Source organism: Rhipicephalus microplus, unplaced genomic scaffold (assembly GCF_043290135.1).
Source record: "Rhipicephalus microplus isolate Deutch F79 unplaced genomic scaffold, USDA_Rmic scaffold_99, whole genome shotgun sequence".
Classification (NCBI taxonomy): domain Eukaryota; kingdom Metazoa; phylum Arthropoda; class Arachnida; order Ixodida; family Ixodidae; genus Rhipicephalus; species Rhipicephalus microplus.
This window is the reverse complement of record NW_027464671.1, coordinates 437,501-450,000: the sequence shown is the minus strand read 5'-3', so window position 1 is coordinate 450,000 and position 12,500 is coordinate 437,501. Positions and strand designations below refer to the sequence as shown.

Below are 12,500 nucleotides of genomic sequence, written 5' to 3'. Positions count from 1 at the left end.
ATCGCACAAGCTTTTTTCGCATCCACGGTTTGCCACCGCACACCAAAATGCCGATCCGGCTGCTTACTTTAGCCAACAGGTGGAGCCAGGCGCGCCGTACTTGCGCGGCACTTCCCACGTCCACCGAAGTCGGTGCCAAGGACCACTTTCGGCGCCGGAGCCGCGTACGAGCCTACTCGAGGCGGAAGAACGAAGCCAGCAAGGGCCTGGCCGCAAGTGCGTTCAATTGTCGGGACGTCCAAGTCCCTCGTTCTTCCGTGCTTCCTCTTTCGGCAAGTCGTTGCGGCACCTTCCCAAAGCGCGCAGACCCGCTAATCGCGACGAGCGCGACGTGGCCGTGCCGCCTTTCCCTCGGCAGCAAGCAAAACGCCTGGCAACGTTGACGCTCCCCTAACCGCGATCTCGCACCGTGTTTCGTGTGGCGAATTCAAAAGCCGGCCGGCGCTGCTGCAACCATTACGGTCGGTACGCATACGCCGCGGAGGGCGGGACGGTCATCGGAGCGTGCGGTTCCTCCATCGAGTACTGCGCACCTCGGCCGTCGCATCGCCGTGCCATGACCGGCCGCGCGTCAACGCGAACCGGTGCCAGCGAGATCCCTCGCCTGCAAGAACCGACCGGCAGCCTCCGTCACCCGAGGACGCGGAGGCGCTTGCCGCGGACGGCGGGACGGTATGCACTGGTGCACAGCGGACCCGTCACATCGCCAGTTCCTTGACCGACCGCCGACGCTTGTGCCGTTCCTCTCGTACTTGGCAGTCGCCGCGCGATTGTCGGGTCTCGTTCTTGCACGCTCGAACGGTCGGGAGGGCACTCGGCTGGCGTTTCGGGAACGCGCAGCCTCGCCTTCTACCGACGTAACCACGACTCGCCGTTCGCGCTCCGCCGCTCCTGTTTACAGTACTAGGCGGTCCCGCAGCGGTCGGGTCGCGCATTTCGAGCGCTTCGAGCCACGGTGCAGTGGCGGGTCGAAAGCCGACCTATGAGTGCGTTGCGCCGTTTGTACCCGCGTCCGCCACCTGGCCGACCGTCCAAGGTCGCGGTGTTGGCGTCCGCTGGGCGCAACAATTTGTCACGGGGTGCCGCTCCACATTCAGGCAGCCCCGTGGGGAAAAGCCGACCCCGCGTCCAAACGGGGTCAGCGGCAGAAAGTGTCGGGCGCAGACGCAGCCGAGGCGCTCACCCTTCACAATCCGTTAATGATCCTTCCGCAGGTTCACCTACGGAAACCTTGTTACGACTTTTACTTCCTCTAAATGATCAAGTTTGGTCATCTTTCCAACAGACCGGCGCAACCGAAAGGCCGCGCCGGACATCGGTCCGAAGACCTCACTAAATCATTCAATCGGTAGTAGCGACGGGCGGTGTGTACAAAGGGCAGGGACGTAATCAACGCGAGCTTATGACTCGCGCTTACTGGGAATTCCTCGTTCAAGGGGAACAATTGCAAGCCCCTATCCCAATCACGAAAGAAGTTCCACGGGTTACCCAGTCTTTTCAGACAGGGATAAAGACACGCTGCTTCCTTCAGTGTAGCGCGCGTGCGGCCCCGGACATCTAAGGGCATCACAGACCTGTTATTGCTCTGTTTCGTGCGGCTAGGAGCCGCTTGTCCCTCTAAGAAGGTTGTAAGGTGCTGGGAACCCCGCACCTATTTAATAGGCTAGAGTCTCGTTCGTTATCGGAATTAACCAGACAAATCGCTCCACCAACTAAGAACGGCCATGCACCACCATCCACCGAATCAAGAAAGAGCTCTCAATCTGTCCATCCTCCCAGTGTCCGGGCCGGGTAAGTTTTCCCGTGTTGAGTCAAATTAAGCCGCAGGCTCCACTCCTGGTGGTGCCCTTCCGTCAATTCCTTTAAGTTTCAGCTTTGCAACCATACTTCCCCCGGAACCCAAATACTTTGGTTTCCCGGAAGCTGCCCGCCGAGTCATTTGAGTAACTCAGGCGGATCGCTGGTTGGCATCGTTTATGGTCAGAACTAGGGCGGTATCTGATCGCCTTCGAACCTCTGACTTTCGTTCTTGATCAATGAAAACATTCTTGGCAAATGCTTTCGCAGTAGTTCGTCTTGCGACGGTCCAAGAATTTCACCTCTAGCGCCGCAATACGAATGCCCCCGTCCGTCCCTCTTAATCATTACCTCGTATTCCAAAAACCAACAGAACAGAAACGAGGTCTTGTTCTATTATTCCATGCAAGTTTATTCAGGCGACTCGCCTGCGTTGAGCACTCTAATTTTTTCAAAGTAAAAGCACCGGCCATCTCGAGGCACACAATGAAGTGCACCAAGAAAGAACCGGCATGATGTTCAGTCCGAGCCGTCGCATCGGGTAGATGCACTACTCGTCTGGAACTGAGATCCAACTACGAGCTTTTTAACCGCAGCAGCTTTAGTATACGCTATTGGAGCTGGAATTACCGCGGCTGCTGGCACCAGACTTGCCCTCCAATTGATCCTCGTTAAAGGATTTAGAGTGTACTCATTTCAATTACGGGGCCTCAAAAGAGTCCCGTATTGTTATTTTTCGTCACTACCTCCCCGTGCCGGGAGTGGGTAATTTGCGCGCCTGCTGCCTTCCTTGGATGTGGTAGCCGTTTCTCAGGCTCCCTCTCCGGAATCGAACCCTGATTCTCCGTTACCCGTAACAACCATGGTAAGCAAGTAACCTACCATCGAAAGTTGATAAGGCAGACACTTGAAAGAAACGTCGCCGGCTCGTGGCCATGCGATCAGCACAAAGTTATCCAGAGTCACCACACAATACGGGCCGAAACCCGATCGATCTTGGTCTAATAAAAGCACCCGTTACCCAAAGGGCTCCAGGCTCACTGCATGTATTAGCTCTAGAATTGCCACAGTTATCCAAGTAGGAAGAAACGATCTAAGGAACCATAACTGATTTAATGAGCCATTCGCGGTTTCGCCTTATTTCGGCATGTACTTAGACATGCATGGCTTAATCTTTGAGACAAGCATATGATTACTGGCAGGATCAACCAGGTAATCGTTCGACTGCGCGTCCGTCCTCGCCTTCGGCGGGCCGGACGCAGTCTGTGTGCGGCGGAGGCCACCTTCAGGCGCCCCAACACGCTTATTTTGCACTCCGAGATGACGGCGTTCGAGCTCGCTACGGCACAACCTTCCCGAAAGACGAGTGGGAGCCGTGCGGCAAGAAGCACGTTCATGCTCGCTCTTTTTCGTTGCATCGACTCGGTCGCGCCGTGCGGGTTGCCCAAGCCCGCTGCACTGTCGGTGGACCGGCCGGAACTAGCAACGGAGCCGAGACCGCAAAGCCGCCAGACGACGGGTCACGCCCGCGTCTTCGGCGCTTTCGCATCTGAATCGCCCGAGGACGACACGGAACACACCTCGATATCGTGGTAAAACGGCACCGTCCGACAACCAGCCCCTAACGCATCAAGCGGATGAGGCTGCAGACGACTGCCGTGGATTCCCCTGGAGCAGACCCGAGGACACGCTTGACGAGGCCGAAGCCCGCCGCATATCAGACACCCGGTCGCTTTCGCGTACGCCGCTCACGAGAACCCCCACATAATAGCAGCGATAAGTACCCAGACCTCCTTGGGCACTAATACGAGCGTACTCGAGAAAATTTCACCGCGGGTGTGCCCCGAAACGTGTGGCACGTTGAGCGTGCCACAAGTCTACGTCGCTCTCAAACCCGCCGAGGTCGTAGAATTTGCGACCCTACTCACGAAATTGCCACCGAGGATACGGCCGCAAACGTACCGCACCTTGGGTAGGCCACGAGTTTGTGCAACACTACGCTGACGGCACAGCACCGAGGTCGTGCGCGCACGCACGGGAAAATTCCGCCGCGGTTTCTGCCGAAAACGTGAGGCACCACGACTCTCCGCAAGTTCGCGTCGACTGCGAAAGACCGAAGTCGTGAACGACGTGTCCGCTACTCGCCGCCGACACGCTGGACACCAAACGTACAACGAATCGACGGCGTCGTAGAGGCCCACGACGCGGTTTTCCTTAACGACGTCTCGGCGTGGCACCGACAGGTTAGAACGGCCGACCAACGTTCCCTGTCCGCCGTTCGGCTCAGTCGAAGGGCTCGGCGACTTCGGCAACGCTGCGAAGCCGCACGGTGACGCACGCCATGTCCCCATTTTTTTTTTCTTTCTGCGTCTGCCGGGGTGCCCCTATAATAGCAGCGATAAGCACCCAGACCGCCGTGGGTCGCTCGCCCCGGCTGACGTGGTTTTTCGTACTCCTGCGGCGGTCGCCGTCAAGCACGTCCAAATACGCTACTTTCGTGGGCGCATTCACGCTCTTTCGCTTCGCCGGAGTGCCAGCACTCACTCTGCCAAAAACGGTGAACATCCGAGCGGCGGTTCCCACTTTTGCGTCGGCGTCGCAAACCCCGCCCCGGCAGACGAGGTTTGCCGTACTCGTGCGACGGTGGCCGGCGGGCACGTCGAAAGACGCCGATATCGTGCGCGAATTGGCGCACCTTGGCTTCACAGGAGTGCCGCCACTGACTCCTCCAAAAACGGCGAAGATCCGAGCGGCGCTTCCCACTTTCGCATCGGCGTCCCGAACTCCGCCCCGGCTGACGCGGTTTACCGTACTCGTGCGACGGTCGCCGGCGAGCACGTGGAAAGACGCCGATATCGTGCCCGAATCGGCTCCGTTCGGCTTCGCCGGAGTGCCAGCACTGGCTCGGCGAAAGACGACGAACATCCGAGCGACGGTTCTCACTATTGCGTACGCGTCGCAAACCCCGCCCCGGCAGACGCACTTTGCCGTACTCGTGCGACGGTCGCCGGCGAGCACGTAGAAAGACGCCGATATCGTGCCGGAATCGGCCCCGTTTGGCTTCGCCGGAGTGCCAGCACTCACTCGGCCACAAACGGCGAACATCCGAGCGGCGGTTCCCACTTAGCCGTCGGCGTCCCGAACTCCGCCCCGGCAGACGCGGTTGCCGAGCTCGTGCGACTAGCGACCGCGAAGCCGTCTCGCGACGCCGCTTTCGTGCGCGGCTCCCACTGCGACCTGGGTCACCCGAGGTCGACGAGCAAAAAAGAATGTCGAAAAAAAAATTTTTTTTTTTTTTGCGTCTGCCGGGGTGCCCCTATAATAGCAGCGATAAGCACCCAGACCGCCATGGGTCGCTCGCCCCGGCTGACGTGGTTTTTCGTTTTCCTGCGGTGGTCGTCGTCAAGCACGTCCAAACACGCCACTTTCGTGGGCGCATTCGCGCTCTTTCGCTTCGCCGGAGTGCCAGCACTCACTCTGCCAAAAACGGCGAACATCCTAGTGGCGGTTCCCACTTTTGCGTCGGCGTCGCCAACCCCGCCCCGGCATACGCGGTTTGCCGTACTCGTGCGGCGGTGGCCGGCGGGCACGTCGAAAGACACCGATATCGTGCGCGAGTCGATGCTTCTTGGTCTCGCAGGAGGGCCGCCACTCACTCCTGCAAAAACGGCGAAGATCCGAGCGGCGCTTCCCACTTTTTCGTCGGCGTCGCAAACCTCGCCCCGGCAGACGCGCTTTGCCGTACTCGTGCGACGGTCGCCGGCGAGCACGTCGAAATACGCCGATATCGTGCCCGAATCGGCCCCGTTTCGCTTCGCCGGAGTGCCAGCACTCGCTCGGCCAAAGACGACGAACATCCGAGCGACGGTTCCCACTATTGCGTACGCGTCGCAAACCCCGCCCCGGCAGACGCGGTTTGCCGTACTCGTGCGGCGGTGGCCGGCGGGCACGTCGAAAGACGCCGATATCGTGCACGAATTGGCGCTCCTTGGCTTCACCGGAGTGCCAGCACTCACTCGGCCAAAAACGGCGAACATCCGAGCAGCGGTACCCACTTAGCCGTCGGCATCCCGAACTCCGCGCCGGCTGACGCGGTTGCCGAGCTCGTGCGACTAGCGACCGCGAACGCGTCTCGCGACGCCGCTTTCGTGCGCGGCTCCCATTGCGACCTGGGTTACCCGAGCTCGACCAGCAAAAAAGAAGGTCGAAAAAAAATTTTTTTTTTCTGCGTCTGCGGGGTGCCCCTATAATAGCAGCGATAAGCACCCAGACCGCCGTGGGTCGCTCGCCCCGGCTGACGTGGTTTTTCGTACTCCTGCAGCGGTCGCCGTCAAGCACGTCCAAATACGCCACTTTCGTGGGCGCATTCGCGCTCTTTCGCGTCGCCGGAGTGCCAGCACTCACTCTGCCAAAAACGGCCAACATCCGAGCGGCGGTTCCCACTTTTGCGTCGGCGTCGTAAACCCCGCCCCGGCAGACGCGGTTTGCCCTACTCGTGCGACGGTCGCCGGCGAGCGCGTCGAAAGACGCCGATATCGTGCGCTAATTGGCGCTCCTTGGCTTCTCCGGAGTGCCGCCACTCACTCCTCCAAAAACGGCGAAGATCCGAGCGGCGTTCTCCACTTTCGCATCGGCGTCCCGAACTCCGCCCGGGCTGACGCGGTTTACCGTACTCGTGCGACGGTCGCCGGCGGGCACGTCGAAAGACGCCGATATCGTGCCGTAATCGGCCCCGTTTGGCTTCGCCCGAGTGCCAGCACTCACTCGGCCAAAAACGGCGAACATCCGAGCAGCGTTTCCCACTTTCGCATCGGCGTCCCGAAGCCCGCCCCGGCAGACGCGGTTTGCCCTACTCGAGCGACGGTCGCCGGCGATCACGTCGAAAGGCGCCGAATTCGTGCACGAATCGATGCTTCTTGGTCTCGCAGGAGGGCCGCCACTCACTCCTGCAAAAACGGCGAAGATCCGAGTTGCGCTTCCCACTTTTTCGTCGGCGTCCCGAACTACGCCCCGGCTGACGCGGTTTACCGTACTCGTGCGACGGTCGCCGGCGGTCACTTCAAAATACGCCGATTTCGTGGGCGCATTCACGCTGTTTCGCTTCCCCGGAGTGCCAACACTCACTCTGCCGAAAGCGGCGATCATCCGAGCGGCGGTTCCCACTTTTGCGTCGGCTTCGCAAACGGCGCCCCGGCAGACGCGCTCGTGCGACGTACTCGTGCGACGGTCGCCGGCGAGCACGTCGAAAGACGCCGATATCGTGCTCGAATCGACCCCGTTTCGCTTCGCCGGAGTGCTGCCAGTCACGGCGCAGAAAACGGCGAACAAGTGTTTTTTTTTTTTTCCTAGAATTTGTGTTATAGAAGGCACATTTGATATCGGACGATAATTTTCAACTTTATCACGCGCACCGATTTTCGTGTAGAGGTTTGCAAATTTATGGGAATTTCTCCACTTGGAATAATGCGATTTAGTAGTACTACGAGAACTTCATGGATGTACTCAAGGGTACGGGGCAAGTCAGTTACGTCAACACCTGCAGATTATTTACACTTCAAACTGAAAATTGTTGGTTGTGAGTCCTCGTGTGATATTAAAGGCCGATTCGCTAACACATAGAACAAAGAAAGAAAGGAAGAAAAAACGCCCGCGCTCGCTCAAGAAACCTGGGTTCGCAACAAGTGGCAACAACAAGCAACCGAGCGAGTGCGCCAAAACCCGTGGCGGCCGAACAAACGCGAAGTCCCAACCGCGTCAGCCGGGGCGGCACGGGACAGGAAAAATCACTTCAGCCGGGGCGGCGGGGCACCGAATAAACCTCGTCACCTCGTCGCAGGATAAAAGAGGAAACAAAAAGTCTAAACAGCGTCTGCTGGAGCGAATGCGTAATAAAACAACAACAACAACAAAAAAAAAAACACCCGCGCTCAAGAAGTCTGCAATCACCACAAAAGGCGACTGTGACCGAGCAGCGTCAGCCGGGGCCGTGCGGAAACGGAAAAACCGCGACTACCGGGGCGTCGAGGCACCGAAAAATCCACTTCAGCCGCGGCGAAAAAAAAAACAAAAAGAAAGACGGAGGGGGGGGGGGGGAACCACGTCTGCCGGGGCGAAGGAAAAAAAAAAACGCGTCTGCCGGGGCGAGCCCGGGTGCGGCACCACCGGGAAAACTGTGGCAAACAGACATGGCGATCGAGTGAGTGGGCCGCCAGCCAGGCTCAGCCAAAAAGTGCAAAGTCCGAACTGCGTCAGCCGGGGCGGCAAAAACCGCGTCAGCCGGGGCGGCGCAAAAAACCGCGTCTGCCGGGGCGGCACGAAACCGCGTCAGCCGGGGCGGCGCGAAAACTGCGTCAGCCGGGGCGAAAGAAAAAAAAAAAACGCGTCTGCCGGGGCAAGCCCGGGTGCGGCACCACCGGGAAAACTGTGGCAAACAGACATGGCGATCGAGTGAGTGGGCCGCCAGCCAGGCACAGCCGAAAAGTGCAAAGTCCGAACCGTGTCAGCCGGGGCGGCAAAAACCGCGTCAGCCGGGGCGGCGCGAAAACCGCGTCTGCCGGGGCGGCGCGAAAACTGCGTCAGCCGGGGCGAGCCCGGGTGCGGCACCACCGGGAAAACTGTGGCTAACAGACATGGCGATCGAGTGAGTGGGCCACCAGCCAGGCTCAGCCGAAAAGTGCTAAGTCCGAACTGCGTCAGCCGGGGCGGCAAAAACCGCGTCAGCCGGGGCGGCAAAAACCGCGTCAGCCGGGGCGGCGCAAAAACCGCGTCTGCCGGGGCGGCACGAAACCGCGTCAGCCGGGGCGGCGCGAAAACTGCGTCAGCCGGGGCGAGCCCGGGTGCGGCACCACCGGGAAAACTGTGGCAAACAGACATGGCGATCGAGTGAGTGGGCCGCCAGCCAGGCTCAGCCAAAAAGTGCCAAGTCCGAACTGCGTCAGCCGGGGCGGCAAAAAACCGCGTCAGCCGGGGCGGCGCAAAAAACCGCGTCTGCCGGGGCGGCGCGAAAACCGCGTCTGCCGGGGCGGCGCGAAAACTGCGTCAGCCGGGGCGAAAGAAAAAAAAAACGCGTCTGCCGGGGCGAGCCCGGGTGCGGCACCACCGGGAAAACTGTGGCAAACAGACATGGCGATCGAGTGAGTGGGCCGCCAGCCAGGCACAGCCGAAAAGTGCCAAGTCCGAACTGCGTCTGCCGGGGCGGCACGAAACCGCGTCAGCCGGGGCGGCGCGAAAACTGCGTCAGCCGGGGCGAAAGAAAAAAAAAACGCGTCTGCCGGGGCGAGCCCGGGTGCGGCACCACCGGGAAAACTGTGGCAAACAGACATGGCGATCGAGTGAGTGGGCCGCCAGCCAGGCTCAGCCAAAAAGTGCAAAGTCCGAACTGCGTCAGCCGGGGCGGCAAAAACCGCGTCAGCCGGGGCGGCGCAAAAAACCGCGTCTGCCGGGGCGGCACGAAACCGCGTCAGCCGGGGCGGCGCGAAAACTGCGTCAGCCGGGGCGAAAGAAAAAAAAAAAAACGCGTCTGCCGGGGCAAGCCCGGGTGCGGCACCACCGGGAAAACTGTGGCAAACAGACATGGCGATCGAGTGAGTGGGCCGCCAGCCAGGCACAGCCGAAAAGTGCAAAGTCCGAACCGTGTCAGCCGGGGCGACGCAAAAACCGCGTCAGCCGGGGCGGCGCGAAAACCGCGTCAGCCGGGGCGGCACGAAACCGCGTCAGCCGGGGCGGCGCGAAAACTGCGTCAGCCGGGGCGGCGCGAAAACCTCGTCAGCCGGGGCGAGCGAAAAGGGGGGGGGGGAACCACGTCTGCCGGGGCGAAAGAAAAAAAAAACGCGTCTGCCGGGGCGAGCCCGGGTGCGGCACCACCGGGAAGACTGTGGCAAACAGACATGGCGATCGAGTGAGTGGGCCGCCAGCCAGGCTCAGCCCAAAAAGTGCTAAGTCCGAACTGCGTCAGCCGGGGCGGCAAAAACCGCGTCAGCCGGGGCGGCGCGAAAACCGCGTCTGCCGGGGCGGCGCGAAAACTGCGTCAGCCGGGGCGAGCCCGGGTGCGGCACCACCGGGAAAACTGTGGCTAACAGACATGGCGATCGAGTGAGTGGGCCACCAGCCAGGCTCAGCCAAAAAGTGCTAAGTCCGAACTGCGTCAGCCGGGGCGGCAAAAACCGCGTCAGCCGGGGCGGCAAAAACCGCGTCAGCCGGGGCGGCGCAAAAACCGCGTCTGCCGGGGCGGCACGAAACCGCGTCAGCCGGGGCGGCGCGAAAACTGCGTCAGCCGGGGCGAGCCCGGGTGCGGCACCACCGGGAAAACTGTGGCAAACAGACATGGCGATCGAGTGAGTGGGCCGCCAGCCAGGCTCAGCCAAAAAGTGCCAAGTCCGAACTGCGTCAGCCGGGGCGGCAAAAAACCGCGTCAGCCGGGGCGGCGCAAAAAACCGCGTCTGCCGGGGCGGCGCGAAACCGCGTCAGCCGGGGCGGCGCGAAAACTGCGTCAGCCGGGGCGGCGCGAAAACCTCGTCAGCCGGGGCGAGCGAAAAGGGGGGGGGGGAACCACGTCTGCCGGGGCGAAAGAAAAAAAAAACGCGTCTGCCGGGGCGAGCCCGGGTGCGGCACCACCGGGAAGACTGTGGCAAACAGACATGGCGATCGAGTGAGTGGGCCGCCAGCCAGGCTCAGCCCAAAAAGTGCTAAGTCCGAACTGCGTCAGCCGGGGCGGCAAAAACCGCGTCAGCCGGGGCGGCGCGAAAACCGCGTCTGCCGGGGCGGCGCGAAAACTGCGTCAGCCGGGGCGAGCCCGGGTGCGGCACCACCGGGAAAACTGTGGCTAACAGACATGGCGATCGAGTGAGTGGGCCACCAGCCAGGCTCAGCCAAAAAGTGCCAAGTCCGAACTGCGTCAGCCGGGGCGGCAAAAACCGCGTCAGCCGGGGCGGCAAAAACCGCGTCAGCCGGGGCGGCGCAAAAACCGCGTCTGCCGGGGCGGCACGAAACCGCGTCAGCCGGGGCGGCGCGAAAACTGCGTCAGCCGGGGCGAGCCCGGGTGCGGCACCACCGGGAAAACTGTGGCAAACAGACATGGCGATCGAGTGAGTGGGCCGCCAGCCAGGCTCAGCCAAAAAGTGCCAAGTCCGAACTGCGTCAGCCGGGGCGGCAAAAAACCGCGTCAGCCGGGGCGGCGCAAAAAACCGCGTCTGCCGGGGCGGCGCGAAAACCGCGTCTGCCGGGGCGGCGCGAAAACTGCGTCAGCCGGGGCGAAAGAAAAAAAAAACGCGTCTGCCGGGGCGAGCCCGGGTGCGGCACCACCGGGAAAACTGTGGCAAACAGACATGGCGATCGAGTGAGTGGGCCGCCAGCCAGGCACAGCCGAAAAGTGCCAAGTCCGAACTGCGTCTGCCGGGGCGGCACGAAACCGCGTCAGCCGGGGCGGCGCGAAAACTGCGTCAGCCGGGGCGAAAGAAAAAAAAAACGCGTCTGCCGGGGCGAGCCCGGGTGCGGCACCACCGGGAAAACTGTGGCAAACAGACATGGCGATCGAGTGAGTGGGCCGCCAGCCAGGCTCAGCCAAAAAGTGCAAAGTCCGAACTGCGTCAGCCGGGGCGGCAAAAACCGCGTCAGCCGGGGCGGCGCAAAAAACCGCGTCTGCCGGGGCGGCACGAAACCGCGTCAGCCGGGGCGGCGCGAAAACTGCGTCAGCCGGGGCGAAAGAAAAAAAAAAACGCGTCTGCCGGGGCAAGCCCGGGTGCGGCACCACCGGGAAAACTGTGGCAAACAGACATGGCGATCGAGTGAGTGGGCCGCCAGCCAGGCACAGCCGAAAAGTGCAAAGTCCGAACCGTGTCAGCCGGGGCGACGCAAAAACCGCGTCAGCCGGGGCGGCGCGAAAACCGCGTCAGCCGGGGCGGCACGAAACCGCGTCAGCCGGGGCGGCGCGAAAACTGCGTCAGCCGGGGCGGCGCGAAAACCTCGTCAGCCGGGGCGAGCGAAAAGGGGGGGGGGGAACCACGTCTGCCGGGGCGAAAGAAAAAAAAAACGCGTCTGCCGGGGCGAGCCCGGGTGCGGCACCACCGGGAAGACTGTGGCAAACAGACATGGCGATCGAGTGAGTGGGCCGCCAGCCAGGCTCAGCCCAAAAAGTGCTAAGTCCGAACTGCGTCAGCCGGGGCGGCAAAAACCGCGTCAGCCGGGGCGGCGCGAAAACCGCGTCTGCCGGGGCGGCGCGAAAACTGCGTCAGCCGGGGCGAGCCCGGGTGCGGCACCACCGGGAAAACTGTGGCTAACAGACATGGCGATCGAGTGAGTGGGCCACCAGCCAGGCTCAGCCAAAAAGTGCTAAGTCCGAACTGCGTCAGCCGGGGCGGCAAAAACCGCGTCAGCCGGGGCGGCAAAAACCGCGTCAGCCGGGGCGGCGCAAAAACCGCGTCTGCCGGGGCGGCACGAAACCGCGTCAGCCGGGGCGGCGCGAAAACTGCGTCAGCCGGGGCGAGCCCGGGTGCGGCACCACCGGGAAAACTGTGGCAAACAGACATGGCGATCGAGTGAGTGGGCCGCCAGCCAGGCTCAGCCAAAAAGTGCCAAGTCCGAACTGCGTCAGCCGGGGCGGCAAAAAACCGCGTCAGCCGGGGCGGCGCAAAAAACCGCGTCTGCCGGGGCGGCGCGAAAACCGCGTCTGCCGGGGCGGCGCGAAAACTGCGTCAGCCGGGGCGAAA

At 61.9% G+C, this 12,500-nt stretch overlaps 1 non-coding gene across 1 annotated transcript; it reads right to left on the bottom strand.

Moving 5' to 3' along the window:
- Positions 1–1,197: 1,197 nt before the first annotated feature.
- Positions 1,198–3,012, bottom strand: LOC142790335 (small subunit ribosomal RNA). The gene has a single exon (XR_012889446.1). It is a non-coding gene; the product is annotated as a small subunit ribosomal RNA (ribosomal RNA).
- Between the last annotated feature and the right edge of the window lie 9,488 nt (positions 3,013–12,500).